Consider the following 22,379-nt stretch of genomic DNA (forward strand, 5'->3'; position numbering starts at 1 on the left):
TAATGGAATAGCAGTTCTCATAGATTGGGGAAATGAAAGTATTCATGGCGAACCAGGTAAACTAGTCAAGTACACAATCCTTAGACTCTGTACATGGTAAGAATGACCAGTCAGGAGACGCTTAGGTTAGACATGCAACCATAGAGCAAGAAACGTTGTAGGTAAGCATGGGGCAATTAAAAAAATGTTTACAGACACATATATTACTTAAATGCAGAAGGTAGGTCGGATTATAATTTAAAGACAAATAGCAGGAATTGTTATTTATTTATTTATTTTCATTACTTTCAACACATTGCAGAAATCACTGTTCGCTTCTTGTTATCATCTCATAGTAATGCAACAGATTATGCTCCTTACCCACAAGAAATCCCCAATTTCCCAATTAACTCTTGGAACAAAAAAAACACTTTCCCACAAAAACTACATTTAACAAAAGTACAATTTTGGACTCGTGACACACCGATGGTTCATATCACATAGCTTAGTGTAGCTAAACACATTCATACATGAATACAGGGCCTATTGTACTGCTCATTGGCAGATATAGTGCTCCCAATTTGCAATGTTCTCTAAGGTTTGAAATGTAGCAGATGTGACCTACATGGATGATCCAATAAATGTATAGAGTTATTTTGGTAAGATGGGCATCTTGAATAGAGCAACTCGCCCTCGCATCAATAGCAGAAATCCTGCCCAGAATTTGATCGGCTGACTCATCTCCCCTTTTACCCTCACTATATTGTCCCTGAACTGATTCTCAATTTCAAGATCAATACATCTGCGAAAGCGCTTGAACGATTTGGTGGCCTATGTTAAAGGACGCTTTGGGAGTTGTTACCTCAAAGTCCACCCAATGGGAAGATATATGATTTAACCCAATTAATATGCAGTCCTGAGGTCATTCCATAGTGACAAACTGATGCCCATCAACCGTAATACAGCTAATTCTCTTTGCAAGTTATTCACCAAAGTTTCTATAAACAGCACAAACAACATTGGCAACAATGGACAACCCTGTCTAGTTCCCCTCTCAATCTTCCAGTCTTCTGAAATCTCTTTCCACGTGCACACCCTGTCCCATGGTTCAGTGTACAAGAGTATCACCAATGCAATGTACTCTGCTTCAAAAACTCTTGCTCTCATTGTGCACAGTAGAAATTCCCACCCCATTGAATCAAAGGCTTTTAATGATGCTACGCCATATTCAGTATCACTGTTTTTAAATTCTTTGTATCATATACGTCACTCTTCTAAGGTTGCAAGTTGTGTGAAGCCCTGGTGTGAATCCACTGGCCTGATTGTCGTTTATTAGTTTCAACATAAATGGTTGTAATCGTAGTAGTTTTTGATAAAAGTTTTGAAATCAGTGTTGGATAGTGATAGGGGTCAACATAACTCACATCAGGATTTTTCCCAGGTTGTATGGAGACTGACATGATTGCTTCAGTCATAGAGGATGGGAGTATCCCCTTTATGCAATATTCCTGTAATACCTTGACAACCTTAGTGGCTAATACATCTTCGTAAGAGCTACAAAACTCTATGGTTTTACCATCTCCTCTTGGTTACTTCCCCCTAACCATAGCCTGTATCACTCCTCTAATTTCCAATTCACTGAGTGGTATTCCTGATGTATCCCTACCCTCATCTATCAATGTAATCAGCCCATCAGAGGATGTGGTATGTTTCATTTGGTTTTTTTTCAATACTAGCAGCTGTTGTGAATATAGTTTGCAAAAATATCTTCTAAATATCTCATGTATTGCTGCTGCTGCTGATGATGATGTTGATGAATTTATAAAGTGCTCATTCACCAAAGGCATCAGGGCTCTGATACAGAAGCCACAAGCAGTAATACAATTTTTAAAAATCAGGACACTTTATTGAAAGAGGTAGGTCTTCAGCTGCCTCTGGAAGGGGAACTTGTAATTGTAATTGGTTATTTATAACACGCTTAATCCCCAGACGTTTCTAAGCTCGCACACAGGGATTGAACCTGTGTTGCTCTGTGTCGTTTTACTTCCAAGGTGAGCGCATTGCCCTTAAGCAATCCTCCCGAGATGATCCGGGGATCCCCCAAGGGAGAAGAGTGGCCGCCCTTTCCCTAGCCACTGAAAAGGCCCACCCTCCAACCCCAGAGAGGCTCACCCATGGAACCAGACTTCGGCAGGAGGTCAAAGACCTTAAAGGCCAATTAGGGACATAAGAACAGAATGTATCCCTTAGATACTCTGGGCCAGAAGCATAAAAGGCTCTGTGCACAATACACAGGGCTTTGACCTGGACCCTTTTCAGTACTGGTAACCAGTGCAACTGGCACAGTATAGGAGACATTGATGTGCGGTTGGAGACACCAACCACACGCCTAGCTGCAGAGATTTGCAAGACCTGCAGACAATGGATTAGATACAGAGATTGAGCCAGATACAGAGAGTTACATTAATCAATTGTGCTCAGAAACTATACTGCCACCACCAGTGCATGGAACTGAGGAGGAATGGAGGATAGAACCCTCCGCAGGATCCTCAGTTTGAAGTGGCCTGACTTACAAACTGCTGCAACTTGCATATCCAATGATAGGGAAGAGGAGATATTCATCACCAGATCTTGTACAACCAGTGCTGGGCTGGGGAAAACCCAAAAATGACTAGCCCAAAAATAGGGAGACCAAAGTGCAGAAGCAGAGGAGGAACCCACCACCAAAATCTCAATGTTATCCCCATTTAGCTTAAGCCAGTTTTGCCCCATTCACCTCCTCATCTCCGCAGGGCAACTTGTCAGCTGGGAGGCAGGATCCAGGTGTGTCTGATCGAGTTGCACCATGATTTGTGTATCATCAGTGTAGGAGTAGCACCTCAGGCCGTGGGAGTGGATGTATACATTAACCAAAATTGGGCACAGAGACGAACGCTGGGGGACCCCACAGGACAGAGAGAAAATTGGGCCAACATGGTAGGATGATCGACTGTGTCAAAAGTGGCTGATAGATCTAACAACATCAATGCTCCTGACTCACCCTGGTCCAAAACATGAACCAAGTCATCGACCAACGAGACCAGCACGCTTTCAGTGCCCCGGCTTGGGCAGAAACCGGATTGAAAGGAGTTGAAGAAAGAGGCCCAAACAGAGGTGACACCAGAGATTCCAAAAGTTTCATCAAGAAAGGAAGGAGTGAAATCGGACGAATGTTAGATGGACACGATGATCTAATGAGGCTTCTTCAGCAGCAGCGGCACCAAAGAATGCGTCTGGTGAGCAGGAATAGTCCCAATTTGCATGAGCGATTTTATTTCCTGGGTTAGGAACGGAGCAATCTCTGGCAAGATCTCCTTCAAGGTAGTTAAGGAGATGGAATGTAGCGCAGAAGCAGATTTTAGCCCAAGAGTGGCTTTATTGATGTATTCGACCGTAAACAGTGGGAAAAGGGCCCACTGTTCCCTGGTGGGGGGATACCATGACAGCAGAACATCACTTGTACCCAAAGCTGAAAGTGAAATGGCATCCCGAATGAAAGCAGTTTTTTCTATGAAGTACTTAGAAAGAGTGTCACATAGCTCCTGGGATGATGTGACATCAGTATGCACAGCTGCAGTGGAGGATAGCAACAGCACCAGCCCAAACAATTCCTTGGGCTGGTTCAGCGCTGCCTCCACTTTCCCAGAATAATATTTACTTTTAGCAGTTGTGCCAGGCTCATTTAGCATAGTGATAATACAGTGCTATCGCCATGATGCTTAACCAACCATGCTAGTAACTTGCCCAATCTATCTCCATATTCATAGTGTCTATTCCTCGAAGTATGATGTTCAAACTTCTGAATCTATTCTATCCTGCACATACTGCTTCACCAATTCAGCCCCTTTCATTTCCAACTCTGTTGGTTCTTCTACTGCTGCATCTGCTATTGGTAAATCCCTTTCAGTTTTTTTTCAAGTTGTTTTGCGGCCCGCCCACACTCCCATCTCCTTGGAAATGCTAAACTCTCTTACCATCACTTCAAAGGCTTCCCATTCAAGTGCATTCATACTCTCATAAATCCTATCTGCTTCAAAATAGCCCCTTATGTCTCACCTACCCTTTCAGTGAAATACTACATCTCACAGAGTCACTCCCACTCTGCTTCTATGTTGGAACCCTAGACCAGCTTCGACTTGAGACCAGTTCCCCACTCAAAGGAGCATGGTCCGATATTATCCTTGCTAAATAATGCATCTTTGTGAATTTATGAAATGTGGGCTTGCTGGTGAGCAGATATTCTAATCTAGTCTATACATCATGGACACTGGAATAGTAGGAACACACTCTGGATGTCCAATTACGAAGTCTCCATATATGGGGCTGGTTAGGCGCTAACATTCGCTATGAAAGCCTTTCGGCAGCATCACCGACTTGTTTGACATCATTTGTTGTGGTGTGTGGAGTGACTATGGCACTGCTAGATTGAAGTCAGCATTGTTGGACTGGAAACCTGTTTACTGCTTTGTAGTTAGTGTGAGAGAACTACAATATCCAGCAGCCCTAGCTGCCTATTAATTCTCACTGGTAGCGCGTTAGCGCTGGCCTGTTTCGGCTGGTTAGGGGTGGTTAGCGTCTGGGTGTGTGGTGCTTTCTGACAGTTGCTTTACCGTACTCAAGATACTTGTCTCGCTACCAAAACACATCCCGGTGTCAGGGATATGTTTTTTGGTGAGAGGAATGGCAAGAGTTACAATGCATCTAACAAGCAGAGGCTTTCTGCGAATTTTGAAACCTTCAGGCCACATCAGATTAAATGCATACTATTGAACACTCGATCCTTAATAAAGCATGCATTAAGAAGTTGCTGACTGTATCACTCTGCACCAAATTGACATCTATGCTATCACAGAGACCTGGCTGCATAAGACGGCTGTCCCCGCCCTCTCATTGGCTATTCCAGGAGGCCTTGACCTGTATCGCGTAAATAGTCCCAATGGTAGAGGAGTGGGAGTTGCTTTTGTTTGCAGATCTGACTTAAATGTATATGAAGTGGAAATTCATGGACCGGATGGTTGTGAAACCATCAATATCAAGGTCCTTGCACACGCTAACACCACAATTAGCATATTTCTGCTATACAGGCCACCAAGGCTTATGCCTGAATTCCTAGAACAATGTATTCATTTATTAGTCACTTTTATGAAACCAACAACAAAAATTATTTTGTTGGGAGACTTTAACCTTTGTCTGGCTGATAGTTCAGACCAAACTGCCTTGTTAGTAGATTCTTCTTGAGCCATCATAAATTAGTGAGCCCTTAGTATCATAATGCCCTTGGTCGGACCACAATATTCTCAGTGTTGACTTAGTACTACCAAGTAGAGCGGACAAGGCATATTAAACAGAACAATGATTACATCTAGAAATATATGTAGGTTGACGCCTGAAACCCTGGAGGTCTGTATTGCTCACTTTGCAAAGCACATAGTTAAAGCTAAATCTGCTAAGTATGTGTCACTTATCTATGATGAGGTTATATTTAGGCCACCGGTGACAAACTAGGTCATGTATTTAGGGTATCAGGTAATAATATCACCATATATATGGTCGCCGTAAATAATATCGCCGGGAAAATGTTGTGGCGATATTATTTGGGTGACCATATGTATGGCGACAGGGGCAAAAAAAAAAAAAATGTTAAAAAGAAAAGAAAACAAAAAAGTTTGGGGGTTGCGGGGGTGTCCCCCACATGTTCCATGCAATAATGTCGCCACAAAAAACGACCATTTTTCGGCAATATTTTTGCATGCCGAGATTTTTGTGGCGACATTATTACATGGAATCGTATTTAGTGAGTCCAGTGGGATTAACTCTTTCTACCGCTTGCATAATACCAGCCCAGAGTTGTAAAACAAATAAAGCATGGACACACTGCCTCCTTATCTTCTCGTTTCATTCTAACTATATAGTCCGTATTCACATTTAGAAATGCATAGTAACAAGCCCTTCAGTCATCTAGCTCCTGTAAATTGTTTTTCCGATCAAGTGCCTGGTCATCTCTCCTTTTCAGTATCCTCTCTTCTTGGAGCTACTGATTCATCTGTAGTCTTTAACATTCCATTAATTTCCTTCTAGGCTACTTGAAGATTATTTTCTTGTCTAGCCAAGTTCTTATTTTATTCCCCCGTGTATCTGTGTCTTCTCTCGCCACATTGTTTCCTTTCGATTCCATGCACTTCAAAGTGTATTTTGTCTCAATAAAAAACAATCGCTCCCACCAACCAGCACTCTCAGTTGGAAAAGTATAAGACCATGGGCCTCATTACAAGTGAGGTGGTAAGGGGTTAACGACGCCGGTAAAGGTGCCGGTGCAGTTAACCCCATACCGCATCATTACGAGGTCCCCTCGCGGGACCTGCTCTGGACGTCTGGTCAGACCAGACGTCCTTTGCGGGTCCAGCGAGGGGACCAGCATGCTAACAACGGACCTGTCATTAACATGCCCGTTGTTAGCCTGCTCCCCATTCCCATTGAGCCCTATGTGTGCTCAAATGAGAATGGGGATGGTCCGGGTCTGGGTTCCCTGAATGGGGAAATATCGGGCCCTCCAAAGTCGGAATGGCCCAATATTTCGCCATTTAGGGACCACGGACCCGGACCCGAGTTTGGAGGCATCCATGCCCTTTTTAATGGCAAGGCTGCCTCCAAACTCGTAACGAGGCCCCATGTATTTAATTTGGTCCTTTTGGAGTAAGCACTTCACTTACTATAGGAACTGCCTGCTTTCCGGACTTAGTGCGTGTAATCTGGGAATATTGATATATGGAACATCCCCCACTGGATGCTTCCCACTCTTCTTGCATATCTTAATGTAGTCTCTTGATCTCTAAAATGAAGGATCTTTGCAATGATTGCATGCAATGGTCCCAGTGGGGGAGGGTTGGGTTTGATCCAGTGATCTATGGGCCCTCTCTACGAACATTGAACAGAGCTGATCTTCCCCCATTACTTTTAGAAGTAACTTCTCTGCAAACATCATTGTGTCTTTGCCGTCTTCCACCTCCACAATTCCAATCATCCTTATATTACTGTGTCTGGTCCTTCCTTCAGAATCGTCGATGCATTTATCAAGAGTTCTCCCTCACGACTGGAGATTGGAGACTTGTGAGTCAATAGTCTCAACCTTGCGGTCAATGGAAGTCACCTTTTCTTCAGATTCTGTCACCCTCTCCGAGAACTTCCTTAGGTCTTGTCTCAGCAATGAGACATCGATACCACCAGCATTAATTGATTTTCCTGAGCCACTCTACTCTCCTGTATAACTTTCAGAATTCCCCAACTGGATATCAGGTCTGATTCCTCTGTGGGAGCTGGCGGCACATCCACACTTCCGCTGAACCTTTCAGCTGCATACCGAGCCATTTTCGCCTGCTTAATTCCTCCGTGAAGTTTCCCTCCTGTTAATATGTGTAGGATCTAGTGGGGCTTCCATTAAGTTAAGTCTTCTTATCTTCTTTGGCTTACTCTATGAACCTCCTTCACTATGTCTCCAGAACCTCCAAAGCGATCATCACACTCCAGTCCTGTATTGACCTGATTTCACACACCGCTCGCCACTAATCATACAGACGCATGCAATCTACACATCTGTGTTGCTCATTTGTTCTGGGTACTTTTCAGTGGACTTAGCTGCCTCCTTTTGTTTTGATTGTGTTCTTTCTGAGTGGGTTGCAGTTCAATTCATCCAAACAATATAGTTAATTGAAAGGGATGTCCCACACACTTTTAGTCTGTGCTGGTCGTCTGCCCTGGGCGCCATTACAGTATATAAAGATTTCTTCATGCATTTTGATTACAGCTTCCCAAACGAGTCATTGCTTAGAAAATCAATCAGTATAACTTGTGAGGGCAATGCCCCCCACATCTCTATTCACTTTCATCTTTCTCCTCATGGCAACTGGAAATCTGATGGCGCTTTTTGGCTCTGCTCGCCATCCTGTAGTCCCTTCCACACGGGTGGTTCCCATCTATCTCTCTTGATGAGACCTCCATCTCCTAAAGGTCCTCTTTACAGCTCCATTTGTTCTGTTCTTGTTCCTCCACTCACAGTGAACTGCTAGTCTCCACGTCGCTCGCCTCAAAGTAGAAGCTTGGGACTGCCATCTTGGTTGTCCCTCAGATGAGTATTACCTTTGCGTGTTCCCGTAACTACCCAGTGTAGCTTTAAACAACTCTCTGCTCAAATGAGCCACCAATCTTCATACATCTCTACTTGTGATCGCATATTAAATGAGGATCAAGCAGGCAGCAGTATAGAGCTGCACTCACGACCAGCTATCCCTCCTGGCTGCGGCCCCTCACCCCCATGAATTGTCATTTTGGGTCATAGGGGTATTTTATTGTTTTTAAGCAGACATGCGCACGTTGGAATTAAGGCTCACACTGCAAGATTTTTTTTTTTTAAGCACACGTGAACACATTTGAATTAAGGCACCTACTGCGGGAATTGTTGTTTTACTCATGCATGGGCAGATTTGAATTTAGACAAACAAGCAGGAATTGTTGTTGTAAGCACACATGGGCAAGTTTAAATTAATTCACATGCGGCAGGAATTTTTGTTTCAAGAATATACGAGCAGACACATGTAGCAAAAAAGGGTATTTTTGAAGCACCACAGCATGGGCAGATTTGAATTCAGCGTACAGCAAGTATTGTATTTGTTTTTCTCAAATGAAAATGTGCTGTTTGGGTTGTACCTAGATGCTCCCATGTTTAATTCTGGCTATTATGGTGTGCTGTATGCACTCCCTATAACCCAAAACAGTTGTCATTGGAAGAGAACATGGGAGAGACGTGGAGTATGGGGGGGACATGCAGCCTGTGGGGTTATTTGGTGTTTTTTTGACCACCCACTGACTGTCCATGGCCATGCTGATCCCTATGGTCACTCTCACCCAATACCATACCCTTCCCCACTCAAAACACATCCTCATGGGATCTCTTTGAGCTAGCTTTGTGCTTTCTGAGCAGCCTTCAGAAGGCTCATGGCTTAATTGAATTGGTTTAATAAAAATGCAACTTTTTTAAATGCAGTATGTTTGTCCTTGTATCTGTTTTTTTCACTGCTGAATTCCTGTAAAAAAAATTAACTGCAAAGCCAATACTTTTCGCTCTTGTATTGGCATACGTTGGGAGTTTGCCAGGCACTGCCTTGATATGCTCAGGTACTAGTACTATTCCCTCTTCGTTGCCACAGAAGCCAAACCCGTTTTGATTTTTATTTCGTACACAAGCAGGCTTGCAAAGGAAAGAGATACTCTACCCCTGGGACAGCAAAACACACAGAGGCCAGGATACCCGTGTGCTCGCCGTCAATTTCCCCTGCTTTGAGGTTGTGAAAGAGAAAGAGGACTTTCTTGGCTCAACTAAAGCAACATACATTAATGGTCAAATTAGGGACATACAAGTTACATTGACCACCAAACCCTTCAGTCCTCACCCTTTTTGTGCAAGTGCGCAGGTAAACAATTGCGCTCATTTGCACACTGACACCTTTCTTGCACAATTGTTCTTTATATAATCGTACAAGCTGACTTTGTTTTATGCCTGTGCCCGTTGTCGAAAGTCAAGCAGCACACGTTCTTTTCCTCTGTAAATGGCCGCCGTCGTCTCGTTCTGGCATTAGACTTCATATTCGGCAACACTCCTGCTGACAGGACTTCAGTGCCGTCAGACAGCTCAGAACTTGAGCCAATATGCGTCTGCATGTGAGCTAGCTTTCCAAAGGGCTTTTATTAAAAAATAAGCTTTGGTAATATTCAGCTGAAAGATGACCTGCCAAATCCACGCATTAACATCGCGAACAAGGATGATGTATTGCTGAAAACATATACAAGATGTGAGTTATAAATCATTCCTCGTCTGCGTACGGAAATAGTAAAATGGCAGATTACAAAACTGTGGCCACCGTTTAATATCGAATATATAACGCAGCGGGTGGCGCACACTAGAAATCTCCTCCAAATATGCTATTCCAGTGAAATGCAGTCTGAAATGTCCGCCTTATTTATCAACCCCGGCTTCAAAATTAGAGAGGGGATTGGACTCTCTGCACTGGACTGATTTATTAAGCCTTCACTTCTAAAAGATTGTGGCAAATTATTTGAGGCAAAAAGTCAATAGCACCAGCGTCAGCATCACGTGTGCCCTGCCGCCGAGCAGAGGGCCGAATATTTAACATTATTTGGTAGTGTGCGATCTTTACATGATCTGATGAACTACTGACAGCTCTGGAATATCTGTCAGCATGGAGTAGCGGCTAACCCCTTAAGTGCCAAGGGAGACTATGCTCGTCCTGAATTCCCATAGGAAATCATTACAGGCTCCACCCACTCCCAGAGGTAATTGACGAGGACAATGGAAAGAGATGAATGGGAGGGGTTGAGTCTTTTGAAGGTGGTTGGCGATAAGTCAACACCTGCACATCTTCCTTCAAATGTTCTTACAGCCTTTCTACATCAGCCTAATTGGCTGAGTGAGTACAGCCAGAAATGGCGGATTGGGGACAACAGCACTTGACTCGAAATAGTTTAAATGCTGACTGACTGACACTGCATGTGGCTTAGCAGCAGTGGCCTTTTGGGCTACCTGGCGGGATGGCGTGAGCCGGGGAACGTCTAAGCTATGGCTGTCTGTGAGACTTTGCCATCTTTGCCGCCATCACAGTTTTACTGCGGTGGTGTTGCCCTGTTGCACCATGAACAGTGGCAGCAGCGGTGACCGCAGCATTCTCCTGGCGCATCCCTGATACAGAGGGACGTGACATATGAGTTAGTGAGCATGGCATGGCATAGATTTAATTAGTCCTTATAATATGTAGCCACGTGACATTGCGGTGTGGTTAGAATCAGCCTCTTCAAATGACTACAGCGAAAGAAAAGCATTGATCAATATTTGCCACTGTGACAGTGTTAAGTAGACACCACTGAGTTGCTGGTTATGGCTATTACAGTAGTCAGTCACTGCATGGCACTGTTTTCGCAAACCCTCCAGTATATGGAGGGTTGCATTTCACAGAGTTTGCAATGCTTTGTTGGCAGGTTGTAATTGACCTTGGTGGTAGGACTGCAGCTTCCATTACATGTTCCGGGTTCTGTCGAAGCAGCTAAAGTGGGTGCATATATTCTGGGCCGCACTTACCATCTCATCTAATTGCGGTGGCCAGCTTATGTAGTGGGTCGCCACACGATGGAGGAAATGGGCAAAGTGGGCCATGTGCATATGTTTGTATACAGTCAGGGCACCTACAACAATAGATTCATTGGCAGGTGCCACAAAGCTCACTTGTAAACCACAAGGAGTGAGATGATGGTTCCCAACTTCCTTTACGTTCTCCCAGAAACCAACTCCCCTGTGGTACCTGCCATCAAATTCTTCCATACACAAGGTGGGATGCTGGTCAATGCCATGCGGCTGCTGCTGCCACGGGCTTTGGTGAAGATATATTTGGAGGGTGGTGCACCAGTGCACAGAGATGGCTAGTATAAAGTTTGCCTTGGATACTGGTCTGCATGTCCTTCGGTGGGTGGATCTTCTTACCTCATAGACTTTCTCACCGCTTCCTTGACATGGTCATAGAGGTCTGGTACTGAGGTTTGAGTGAAGTAATGCCATTTCTTAAACATGCAGCAGGGGTCAATAGGTCAAGGAGCCCTCTCAATCCATGGGTTTCCTACAAAGGAATAGAGAAGTACATCTATTGCTAAAGTTTCAGCAAAGCTGTCATTGAATAGACACAGGTTTTTGTCTTTTGTGGTATTTTATAACATGCTTAAAAGCTTCAGCAAAGGTGGGCTCCTGTATTCAGGGGGAAATAGGTTGTGCTGTGGTATTGTCAGGCAAATATGGTGTTCTGACAGAGCTTGGGGACATCTGTAAATCAGCAGGTTTCTCTGGTATATGCCCGTTATGTGCACTGGGGGTTCTCAGTTCTTAGGCCTTCTCTTACCATTAGTGAATGTATGTGGGTTTCTCAGTGCTATGACCTTCTCCTCTAACTACTAAGCGCACATGGGGTTCCCAGCGCTTTGAGCATGTCCTATACCTAGTAAACGTATGTGGGTTCTCAGTGCTGTGCCCTTCCCCTACACCTAGTAGATTCATGTGGGGTTCTGGCTGCAATGGCTTTCTCCTAGGCCTACCAAATACATGTGGAATTCTTAGTGCTTTTGCCTTGAGGGGTTCTCAGTGCTACGCCCTTCTTCTCTGCCCATCAAAAGCACATGGCATACTTAGTGATTCAACATTCTCCTATAGCTAATAAAAGCATGTGGGGTTCTCAGTGCTTTGGCCTTCACCTATGCCCAACAAATGCATGTCAGAGTTTCAGTGCTATGGCCTGCTCCTCTGCCTAATAACTGCACATCAGGTCCTCTGCGATCTGGCCGTCTCCTACAGCTAGTGAATTCAAGTGGGGTTCTCAATGCTTCAACATTCTCCCACAGAATGTATGAGAGTTGTACTGCCGCTCACCCCACAATTCACACCCCACCCAGCCACAAATGAGGTTGTCTCAAAAATGTAAAACCTAATTCCTTAAGTATGCCTTTGCCCCATTATCAAGTTATATGGAGTCTAAATTAAGGTCCCTACAAATATTACTCCAGTGATATGCTTCAGCCACACCTGCCTCTCCAAATGGCAACCATTAAACATCGCAAGTTGCTACTCACTTTTCTTTATTTACACCTTGGATCGAACCTCTTATCTCAAACATCATGGACACCCCAGAAATGTCCCCCTGGTCGAAACCCCAGTCAAATCTACAGGTTTGGGTTTTGCTTGAACTGTTCCGCCAATGTTTCGTAAAGTCAGATATATCAAATGAAACATTAGTGATTTTGTTATCTCAAGATCCTAATAAATGGGGATTTTATTGCACCTTCAAACAGGCTTTAGAACGGGAATGTCCACCACACACAATACAATTGGTGTTCAGTTATTTAAGTGATGGAGCGTTGTTTCCAGCTATTTCTAAATGTTTTGACTATTTTATGGGATTTTACCATGGTAACATTAACTTGTTTGAGAATAAACAGCTTTAAACGGCATAGATCTATGCTTATTAAAGTAATAAATGCACTCTACACAAATACTTATGCAAGAGTGATACTTGATATGGACAAGGCATATTCAAAAACTTTTGAGATCAAGATATGTTAAAGCAGGGGTGCATATGGGTTCTCCTTATTTTAGTCCTTATATGATATATTTGATGTAACATTATTAGAAACACGACTCCAAAGCAACAAAAGATATAGTTATGAATATGATATCGCCTCAGTAATTTCCCCATTGAGGGGTCTTGATATGGAGCATGGGATATTCGCTAGTACCAATTAACCGGGCTTATAAAAAATAATCTGCTCTATGCTACTATTTGGGGTTGAGTAAGGACCGAGTACATTACTCTTGTAGCTTATAAACATAGATGGTCCCTTTTGGAGGGGTCTTTCAGTTGCCACAGAATACAGGCCCTTAATCCAGTTAGAATTCGGATTAAAAACACTTGAAATATTAGCTCAAATAAAACCATTTTCATATATTAAGATCAAATGTTCTAACCCATGTGACATGCCAACAATAATAAGAAAGAGAGATGAGGCAAACCGCAACGCATATGAGGGAATTCCCCAGTTTATCAATTTTTACTCACCAAAATGAGAAATATTTGATAGCTATCAAAGGAAAATGGAGAAAAAGGGGAGATATGCCAATGAAAATCTCATACATGTAAAAGAAGCCCCATTTGTGGGACTGGGATTCGAATTTGCATTTACTAAATGTTAAAAAAAAACTCGATCAGGAGTACATCAATGTGCCACCCTTATATTCTGCAGAGTTGTGCTCCCCATTTTTATGAAGTTTAGATTTTTTCTATTGGAAACTCTGGAGGTGCTTGGCCCTAAACAGAACATGAAGGAGGAGGATATAACATGTCTGTACTGCATATATATACAGCCAAAAGGAAGACAGTGAGGCACTTTGTTATTAAGAATTATACTCAAAAGTCTTTGAGATGTAAGTATTGTATAAAATTGTAAATATAGTATGGAGTTTTGCTATTAGAAAATTGATTAATATGTGATTCCTCTGAACATTAAATGTATTGTTATATTGTTCTGATTCTACAACATTTTTAACTAAAATAATGTATTTAGTTTGTTATATATTTACAGTAAAATTCTGGTTGATTCTGAGAAAAATGTACAAGGCATAATGTCAACAAAAATACACTATAAACGAATTTAAACAATGGTTCCAGTTGGGTAGGTAGTTCATATCCACTGACCCAGGGCCTTCATGTTGTTTTCTCACATTTTTATTGCCCAAACAGTAACACAAAAAGGATATAACTATTACAGAAAATGACAACATGCATGAGTCTATAGGGGATTATAAGCAAAATACAGCAGACGCTCAGGAAGAGTGAATGAGTGTCTGGCAAAATATGTCAATAGTGCGCAGCCCATTGAACATTCCTCTAGCTTTGGTTATGACTCAAATTAATGAGTTATTTCTCATGTTTTTTTCCTCTGTTAACATATATTGCATTTTGTTAATTGTAGGCCTGGACTTTTAACCATCCACTGTATCAAAATCCTGTGAGGTTTTGAGGCTTCTTTGTCAGTAATTATTACCTTGAGTGAGTCAGAAAGGCTAGAGCATGTCCAAATGTTCATGATCACCTGCAATTCAGCTACCATCTTATCTGCTCTATGTCGGTCAGCTGGATGTAATGATGGCTGGTAACCAGGTCTTTGGTTGAACAAAATGAAAATGTTATGTTATGTCATGTTATTTTATATGGCATTTGTATATCGCCTCCAGCCAATGGTATGGCCCCAAAGCAATGTGGGGTGAATGCCCTTGGAGGACCGAGGTCCTAGATGTGAGATTTGTAGGAGGATTCTAGAATGTGTGTGTGCATTTCCTATCCAGTATGAAGGTGGGTAGGGCATGGCTGGTTTCTGATAGTGACCCATGGATATTTGGATAGTGGATGGGTGATCTGAAAGACTGTCAGAAGAGTAGGCGAGTCAAAGAGACTGCTTAGGTGCATAATTGGATGACGGACTCAGCTGCATTCTATTGGCAGTGGTGATATGTGTTGTGAAATCGAGTAGTGATGATTGCAGATGTATGCAGGTGGTTGGCTGTGACCCAGGAAGCATACAGCTATGTTCCAATGTGGTGGAGTGCTCTATGTATCAGTGGTCAAGGATATCTAGTTACCATGAGGTTATGCATATTGCATTATATGGATTGACTGTAATCCTTTCTTTGTGGGATAGGTACCGCCTTATGGTCTCCTCAGGTGACTTATCGGGTGCCCCCACCTTCATATCTGGGGTGGTAGTTTACCGAGGAGGTGGACTAGGCCAGTAAGGATGCAGATGGGAAGAGCCAGGTCTTGAGAACCTTCTGGAAAGTGAGGTGATCCTCTATGCAGCGGGTGCTAAATGGAATTGAGTTCCAGATAGTGGGAGCTTGGATGAAGAAAGAAGATGCCCCTATTCTGGTCGATTTTGTGACTGGGATGACGAGGAGGAGAGCTGTGTCTGATCTCAGATTTCCTGTGGGCAGTAGGGTGTGAGTTTGTTTTGCACATATTCTGGTCCTGTATTGTGCAGTGCTCGTGAGTGAGGCACATTGTCTTGAAGGTGGATCATTGCCCAATCAGCAGCCATTGAAGGACACAGAGGGTGGGTGTGATGTGTTCTCGCTCTAGGGTGTCTAGTGCAAGAAGGAGCCTTGCTGCAGTGTTTTGTACCCATTGGAGTTTTCTAAGTTGTGATGCAGGGGCCCCCAGTTATAGGGAGTTAGCCTAGTCTAAGCATGAGGGGACAAAAGCCACTATCATATGGGAAGTGTGGGATGTCTTCACCCACTTGTTGCTCTGCCATGCGGCATCACTGTGTGCTAATGGTGCCAGAAACATCGAAATGGCCACAAAACCCTCATGCGCGCCAAAACCTCTGAAAATCACGCTCTGCAAAGCACAAAAAGATGGCTGCCCAATCTCCCACACAGGTTGTCAGTAGTGGAACAGAGATCTCACTCCTGAAATATGTCACTGGGCTCCACAACAAGGGAAAATGGAGTACAGAGGAAAAAGCAGTGCTTTGCTAAAAGAAAGCCCAGAATCTTGCTTTAAATCTTTTTCTTGGTTGCTGAAACTGCAGAATGCCGGTACAAAACCCCCTCAAAAAACCAAAATTCTTGCTGTGTGCTACAATTAACTTAGTTAAGAAATCATTGTGAACTTACAATGTCCTGAAAAGCTGAAAGTATCAAAGAAACATCCACAGCAAAAGTTGCCTGCCTGTGGAATCCGTCAAAATCTTGGTGCAGTACCCTCGGCCGTCTGAATGACAGCTGTCAGAAGCCTGCATGATAAGCTTTAAAACCTGTATAAACTGAAATCAAATGTTTGAAATCTAAGTGGCCTGTTCCCGAGAGTAACCTATGTTGTAATTGTTTGAGCTCATGGTTTAAAATCTGGAATAATGTTCTAGCTGCTAGTTTGAAATCACAAGTTTGTTTTTAAGCTAAGGAAAAATGCAACAGAATTAACATTTAAATTTAAGCCTGGCTAAAAGCTACCCAAACTGGAATAACAGATTTCCTTACAGAGGCAAGGCCTCTCCCTCTAGCTCCTTTCCACCAGGAAATCACACCTAAGTGATGATTATAGGGTGGGGAAATAATTTGGTCTGCAGTGTGGAAGGAGACAATTTACATCCTTCAGCTAAAGGAAATGCGAAGTGTGAAGGGTCGTAAATGGCCTCTGCCAAGGAACGAACAGGGAGGAGATGTTCCTGGGTCCCAGGGAGAGACCAAAGAGGTGGAGCTAAACCACCATTTGTTGCTTAACAAGGACAAAAGACACATTTTAAAAAGACTGATAACTTACTATGTAAAATTGTGCAAAATATAGAAATAACGGCATTGTTAATGTCATTTCTGGATGCACGGGTGAAAAGGCGCCAGAACTCTGTGACATGTTCGGGAATAAATGGTGGAAAATGTGATATTACACAAAATGTATTTCTGATAGAAGTATGAAACTTTATACATGTATGCCCATGTTGAATGTGCACCTTTGTAGAAATGTGCTCCTAAATTGGACATTGTGTTCCGGTTGAAAAGTGCAAAATTCTGTGAAAAGCAGATACAAGATCCCACCGTGATGGGGCTTGGAGGAGTATCTGCTACACACAATATGTAATCTGTATGTATGATTGTTATAGAAGTGGCACATGTGGAACTATGTATTGTACCAAAAGTACATTTTGTGTTCAAGGAGCAAGAGGTGGATTCTAAGCCTCATAAACCCACACCATAAAGGTGACACCCTATTTTTCTCCTCCTCTCAAGGAAGAGAGGAGACCCTGTCCAATCCCTGTCAAAGGGGCAAGCTTAGGATAAACCAGCAAACACACCCCTTTATCATAAGCATAAATAGAGACAGCTCAGCACTCAAAAAGAACGGACAGATTCACCTACTATCTGAATGATGCCGGAGCAGCCTGCTGCAGAACTATCCATCTTACTTGCTCCAGGCTCCAGAAACTTGGCACAGCAGAAAGACCTATTACATAGTGTTAGGAAAGATTTCATGATTGTATGTAATTTTCCCTCCATGTGACAACCCCCAAACATTTTGCTGCTGTGTTACACCCTGATCTCGACATTGCCAGGGAAGCGCAACCTTCCGCCGCACTCCTCTGGGCTTTCGCTCAATTCTTATGGGGAAACTGACATGCCCTTAAGACAGTCAGTACTGGGAGACTTTGTTTCCCTTAGTCCTTTCCTCATGTTGCAGCTTTTGTGCAACATGAAACAAGAGTGCACTATAACTTACTTTACCGCGCTCTTGGGTCTCTAGTCATTCCAAAGGCCCTAGAAACTCTCGCTGGACTTATTATGAACTGTGCAAGTGTGTCACGGACAGGACTGGTGGCAGCTATCGTTTCTCTTGTGTTTTGAACCCTTTTTCACCATGTTATCCGCGCTTACCGCGTTTGGCACAAATGAGTGGCCTGGCTCCAAAATGGCCATGCCACGAGGTTCTTTGTCCTGTCATTTGGCCATCTTGCCCCTTCACCTTCCCCAGATTGAGCCGACCCGGGTCAGTCCTTATTTGGTCATGCACTTTCCCGCGAAACGCAAAGATTTCACAGGCTTCTGCATGCCTTGTGTGTATGCCTCCAGGATGTGGGCTGGGATGTCTGTTCCCAATACACATCCTGGGTGCCAGAGAGTCTGGAATATCTCGAATGCCTGGGACCACCGTGGTCCGTGATAGGTCCACGTATGGTGGGAGTGTTTGTGAGCAGAGCTCCCATTGGGTCCTCTCCGTTTTGGCGCGAAGGGAACTTTGGATAAGAGGAGGCTGGAAACACCCCTAACATGTCGATCTCCTGAGTTCACACCGAACGAGGGATAAGGAGCCAAGTATCCTGCAACAAGAAGGTGAGTCGAGGAACCGCTGGTGACCCGCTGAAGGTTTGGCATCCTGAGACGATGTCGTCCTGCGAGACCCCTCTGCATCTGATCATCCTAGAAGGTCTGCGAAAGTGCTTCCACCCATTGGAATAGTGGGATCAACTATTCCCGGCACCTTCATCAAACCCTGCAAGTAAGCCTCTACGGAAGTGTCCCTGGGCCAACCAGTGGGCTGACCAGCTTATGCAGGATGTTTTGCTCTGTCACCACCGCCGTTTCAGGGAAGCCCTCGAAACTTGGTCTACTGCTTGCTCTGCGTCCACGGCACCCTCACACCGAATTTCGTACACTTGCATTCCCAGGTCTGAAGTGAGATGAGTGCGCCCGGACCAGAGTAAACGCGGATGCCGTGTTGCCCTGCTGTGGTAACAACCTGTGCAGATTCGCTGCATTTGGGACACCCTCGACCCTGCATCCTGCTACACAGAATCTACACGGTGTCGAGACGTCCTAATTATCGCATCTGAACCTGCCAGCAATGTGAACTGAACTGGAGAAGTCTGGGTCTGCCTGCATCGGGGACCGGTGAGTAGTCCATTCCCCAACCGGTGGCCCCTAGCGCAGGAACCCACTTCTCCTTCACCACTGTTGTGAAATAGCAGATCTGTCCCGCACTCTCACCCTGCCTCCGCCCGCAAGAGGAGGTCTTGCTCGAGTAGTGGGGACCTGTTCTTCATCGCTTCCTCCACCTTCCTGAACAGTCCGAAACCCTTGCAGAGACCCTATTTTTGTCCATTGGCACAAGCGTGTGCATGTACTATTGAGCATAGGCTCCTCTCTTCGTAGGGCTCGGACTTCCTCCTAGTTAGGTAAAATTCTGATGTCGAACTGGGACTTATGATTATTTGCACTGCCTGTTTTCCTCCCCATCTAGGTGGTCTACATATTACGTACTCATAACTCCTTCGGCCCATCGGTCTTGTATATATATTGTATTGATTGTAATGTGTTGGCTTACTTTAGTATTATTGTGATTCTTTGCTATGGTCGATGTTACAAAGGCCTTGTAATAAATGTGTCTATATTTTTAATATAACACCTGTCTGGAGTAATTTGTAAGTGTCCTTGCTTTGTGTGCTCATTGAGGTCTTTCAGTCACCATCACCCCTCTTGAGACTTGGGGCCTCATTACACGGAAGGCGGTGAGCCATGGCGCTATTAGCGTCATGGCTCATGCCGGTAAAATACCGGCACCGCCTTGGCGGAAAGGGGATTTACCGCCCCATTCCAAGGTTGGAGGGGCGGCAAATCCCCCTTCCGCCATTGCCCTTCCCCATTCCCATTTCTGCCCCATAGGGCTCTATGGGAATGGGGAAGGCGCTAATTACGGCACCGCAATTTTGCGGTGCCGTAATTAGCTCCGAGGTCCCTTAGCGGGTTGGATTTTAACGCCTGCAAAAAGCAGGCGTTAAATCCCCCAACCCGCAAAGGGACCTCGTAGTAAGGCGGTAGGGATTTACCAGTACCGGTATTTTACCGGTACCGGTAAATCCCTAACGCCATCCATGTAATGAGGCCCTTAGTCTTGACCGCCGCCATTGCAACCCTGATTGGTCTGGCTTGTCCAGAGGTTACCCTGTTCAAAGAAACTAGGTTGGCCTTCTGAACCTCTGCCCCTCCAGGTCCGAGTTCAGAAATCCATCTTAACACATAGCTGAACCATTTTCAGCTAGGCCTTAAATTCCAGAACCAGAACCAACCCCAGAAACCTAAGGGGAACCAAAAGACAGCCGGGCTGTGCTGTACTGCTTGCCTGCTGAACTAATTATCATCAAAACCAAAAGATCCAATCCAGTCCTGTGCCGTGCTGTGACAGAGCCATTGCAGATCCGATCCAGTCTGTACCGTGCTGTGAACAGACCCAGTCCAATCCGATGTGCCCAGCTGCCTATCCCAGATCCAGATTCCCTTCCCTGTCCAGAAATCTTGACGGACCAGAATCCTGACGGTTCCGTTTAAAAACATATCTAGTGAGTATCTATAGATAGAACTGTGTCACTAGCACATGTAATGTCCATAGTTAATCCCTATCTTAAAACCCACCCTATCTTGTCTTCAGAACCTGATATTGTTAGGAGTATTGTTAAATTGTCAGAAATTTTCTTGCGCTGAGTTTCTCTTATTTGTTTCCTAAAATCATAAGTCATTAGCGTTGTCAGTAACTAAAGTGAATCCCAGAAAGAAATTGAGTATCCACCACGTGAAGGGTTCCCTGGCCAGGAACTGTGGTGATTCATGTGTGGCATTCTGTTTTTCCATAGTCATAATCTAGTGTAAGACATCCCATTTGTTTTTTTTTTAAAGTGCATTCCTGTTTCCCAGTCTTACGCCTGTCTCGAAAAATGACCTCCTCGAAAACGTCCATAACTTCCTTAACTTCTGCTTGTAGCTAACATCCACAGCTTTAAATCGCATCTAAAACTGCATCCCAAATCCTTACAGTTATCCCGTGATCGCGATTACCGCGTACTGAAAAGTTTGCCGCAAATTTCGTTTTAGGGAAATTCTGACACGTGTAAAACAGCTTTTGATTGCTCCCGACCATAATTTTAAGATTTCACATTGTTTCTCAGTATTAAATCAATGCTAGTGTTTGTGTGCAACTATCCAAAGCAGCTCCCATGATAATTTAAACAATTTCAGCAATTTAAATCAGATTTAGTGTTTTTACCCAATCCATTCTCAAGATAACTTTAAAACCATTCTGATTGCTTGCCAATCAATTCTGTTTTTCTCTTGTGTTGCTGGGGGGGGGAAATTGGGATTGATATTTTGTTTGAATTCTTCCATTCCTGAAACATGTTCTCTCCTCCTATCTCTTTACATTGCCTATTGGGGGGTTGAGGGGTGTGCAGGGGGAAATAGTTACCACACTGCTATTTGATCTGAACATACACAAAAGTACTATTTATGTGCTGAATTGTTTTGCTCACTATTACTCCTTGGGCCTCATTCCGAGGTTGGAGGTAAGGGTTAACGGTCACCGTTAATGGCAACGGTGACCGTTAACACTTACCACCATATTCCGAGTTCCCTTTTGCGGGTTGGCATTTAACGCCTGCTTTTAGCAGGCTTTAAAAATCCAACCCGCAAAGGGACCTTGGAGTAAATTACGGCACCGTAATTTACGGTGCCGTAATTTACTCCTTCCCCATTCCCATTGAGCCCTATGGGGGCAGGAATGGGGATGGGGAACCGGTACGGTGAATGGGGAATTACCGGTCCCTCCAACCTTGGAATGGACCGGTAATTACTCCATTCACCATGCAGGATTTCCATGGAGTAAATAGCTTCATGGTTGCTTACCATGGTGCTATTTACTCCATGGATAGCGCCAACCTCGGAATGAGGCCCCTTGTGTATTAAAGAGATTATTTAGTGTTACATCACCCCATTGGTGATCATTGTGTACCCATTAAAACATAGTGTGATTGAATTGTGAATACATAAATACATATTTTAACTTTGCAAACCAGCCTGATTCCTGGTTCAGTGTGACCGGGGGGGTTCGAGGAGAGGGGCCTGATATGAGTGGTACATCGTTCAGAATAAAACAACTTTTAGACACAAACAAATAAGGATTTCAGTTGTGCATTACACGCTAGGCATTGACTTAGGTGTGTGCCGGATTGAAATCACTTACAGATGGTCAGGCAGGGGAAGATGTGCACTGCAATAGATCCATGCAGGGGAAGATGCATCAGAGGAGGTATAAGTGTAGGTAGCAGGTTTTTGTCATTGAGTTGGTGTGATGTGATAGTGTCAGTTCTGAGTCCATAGTGCATCCAAGGTATTTCACTGTGTTGGAGGTGGGATGGGTCTGGGCCTACTGAGTGCAGTTTAGGGG

At 44.0% G+C, this 22,379-nt stretch overlaps 1 protein-coding gene across 3 annotated transcripts in view; it reads right to left on the bottom strand.

Moving 5' to 3' along the window:
* Positions 1-22,379, bottom strand: part of HTR1F (5-hydroxytryptamine receptor 1F) — a 3,723,175-nt gene that overhangs the window by 474,684 nt on the left and 3,226,112 nt on the right. The window contains exon 9 of one of the 3 annotated variants that reach the window (XM_069636781.1): positions 11,561-11,693. The exons of the other annotated variants lie outside the window; for them this stretch is intronic. The gene's annotated coding sequence lies outside the window, so the exon portion shown is untranslated. The remainder of the gene's footprint in view (positions 1-11,560; positions 11,694-22,379) is intronic. 3 annotated transcript variants of the gene reach the window in all.

This window comes from Ambystoma mexicanum, chromosome 7p, assembly GCF_040938575.1.
Source record: "Ambystoma mexicanum isolate Mex_15411 chromosome 7p, UKY_AmexF1_1, whole genome shotgun sequence".
Classification (NCBI taxonomy): domain Eukaryota; kingdom Metazoa; phylum Chordata; class Amphibia; order Caudata; family Ambystomatidae; genus Ambystoma; species Ambystoma mexicanum.